Raw genomic sequence first — 2850 nt, 5'->3', positions numbered from 1 at the left:
GTGTAAAATATTCTTGATAAAATCCTTTTTCATTTCCAAGTAAATTAACATGTATGGCTGTTAAATACATTCTCATTCTCCAGGACTGAAAACATTTAACCTAGTTTTGTAAAATTACTTTGCATGTGCAGTAGGGAAGAAATTTATTGTGAGAAAGGGAATGCATAGAAAAGGTAGGCCAAGAACCAGTAGGTTATTGCAGGTCGTCATGTATGATTGCCAATAAAATCAATGGAAGGCATTTGAAGCAAAATGTCTTCCATTTTATAGCTATCCTGAATAATTCTACATTTGTTCATGTATGATATGGCTCCCATGATGGTAGACTATTTGTCATGACTTCACAAATACATTACTAAATTACAAGCTGGAGATGGCCAGCTTTCCTCAATCAGAGGAAGGCCTACCAAGCCGTTTTCTGTTGTACTTCCTATACTGTAACCAGATGTTTCCTATTATTTCTGTCACTCTGTAGAAGCTCTTCTTGTTAAGTCTATACTAACTGTTACTGCTATGAGCGTGTGTCTCCATTACCCTGCTGAATTGAACTCTATGGAGTATTGCAGTTAGCTCATGCTCAAGGTTTTTTATACTGGGAATAGCAGATGTATAAACTAGTGTAAATAGGTAAAGTTACTATTTGCAGGCATTATTCCAGGTTATCAAAACAGTTGTTTCAATTTTTAAACCCACAGTCCAAAACCTTGGTGAAAAGAAATGTTAAAATGTGTGTGCAGTAAATTACATGATTCAATGAAATGGGATGAACAGTTTTCAAAAGTGTACTATCACTATTGGGACACTGCAATGTAATGGAGCTGGTTGTAATGTCCATGTCACTTCATTACACTCAAGATTTGACTATGAAGTTTGTCTGATAAGCTGACTTCAATAATCTCTCACATGTTGTGGCCCACATTCAGCATAGTTATTGTAATAGATTTGGACACTACGCAGAGAAACCATGTTGGTAAATTTTTTTGTTTTACTGAAAAAAAATTAAATGCTAAGCAAAATTACTAATTGTCATTAATGAAAGTTGTAGATGGCTTGAATAAGCTCTGCATCCAGCTCTGGGAACACCAGCACAAGAAATACATGGACCTGTTAGAGTGGGTCCAGAGAAGGGCCACAAAAATGATCAAAGGGCTGCAACACCTCTCCTGTGAAGAAAGACTGAGAGTTGGGATTGTTCAGCCTGGAGAAGAGAGGCTCCAGGAAGACTTCACTGCAGCCTTCAATTTATAATGGGGGCTTATAAGAAAGTCAGCAAGAGACTTTTTACCAAGGTCTATAGTGATAAGAGAAGGGCAAAGGTTTTAAAATGAAAGATGGTAGATTTAGATGAGATAGAAGAATAAATTCTTTATGATTAGAATGGCGAGACTGGAACAGGTTGCCCAGAGACATTGTAGATCTTTGGAAGTGTTCAAGGTTAAGTTGGATGGAGCCTTGAGCAACCTGATCTAGTGGAAGATGTCACTGCTCATGACAGGGGGGTTAGAACTATACGATCTTTAAAGGTCCTCTCCAGTCCAAACCATTCTATGATTCTGTGATTCTATGGTTTTCACAGATTTAGCTGTCAGAAGTTAGCCTAGTACGCTCACTTTTCATGAGCGCAGAAAGAGGGCCCTTTCAAAGGGGATCCAAAGTAGGGTTCTAAGGAGTGTTTTGCATGTGAATCTAAAATAATTTCTTCATCTTTTTCTGCACCTAGCTGCATATTTTGTGAATACTGCTCCAGTCTAGGAGACTTTCAGTGGGTTGTCCTTCCGGACGTGGAATGTTTTTTGTTTTGTTTTTCTTTAAAGCTCTCTTGTGCACAAAACAGCATTATAGAGCTGAGGGAAAAAAATAGAAAGATCTTTTAAGTTTTATTTCATTTTATAAGGAAATTGAATATAGTACAAAAGTCTAAATATAAAAAAATATAAACTGATCTCTTACAAAAGATCTCTCCTTCTCACCATACACTAAAATTAATAACTTGATATGGTATTTCCTTAGTTGCACTGTACAGCCTTCTCACTAACTCCATCCAATTAACTGCCTTTTATTCTATGACCCTGAAGGAGGGTGGCTTGTCCTTCACCACTTCCTTAACAGCAGAACACTGAACTATGGCCTTCCAAAAGCACCTGAAGCACTAAGGCATTCACTATACCTCTGCATAAAGGACTAGTAATGCTGGGAACAGGTATCAACACGCAGGTATCTTCTACCAGTCTGTGTTCAGACTGTACCAGACTGAGCTCAGAACTAGTGTGTGGCCCATAACTGTTAGGCTTATCCACCTTGGTTAGTACATTAGTAGTCCAGAGGATGAATATTAAAATTTGCATTTATCACATATGTTGTGTATATATGCAAGAGGGCGTGGGTAAATGTTGTACATGCACACATATATGAATGGATGTATATGTTTATATAGCATGATAGCCAAAACACAGGTTTTTTTCCACTTCTGTTCCAATCTAATGGACAAATTTAATGAAATTGGATAGAGACATCTTTCTAGCTTTAGAGGATATAGTAGAAAATACTATTCTTTCTGCAAGTTTCTTTTCTGTCTCTATACATATCTGTAACATAGATAAATTTATGTTAACTTCTAGAGTGATTCAAAGCTTTCGAATACAATTTTCTATTGAGATAAATAGCACTTTGGCATAAAGTACTATAAAGGTTAAATGTGCTGCGCATTCTAAATACATTGAAAATGAGCTGCAGTGGTAACAGTGGTGAATCTTGTCCTGTCTCAAGACTTCTTTGGAAGCAGAGTGAAGTTCAAGGTTTGTGAAGACACATGTATAGGGAATGCATTTTATTGCTATTTTACATCTTTGG

Source organism: Phaethon lepturus, unplaced genomic scaffold, assembly GCF_000687285.1.
Source record: "Phaethon lepturus isolate BGI_N335 unplaced genomic scaffold, ASM68728v1 scaffold5639, whole genome shotgun sequence".
NCBI classification, from domain to species: Eukaryota; Metazoa; Chordata; class Aves; order Phaethontiformes; family Phaethontidae; genus Phaethon; species Phaethon lepturus.
Note: the sequence above shows the minus strand (reverse complement) of the source record.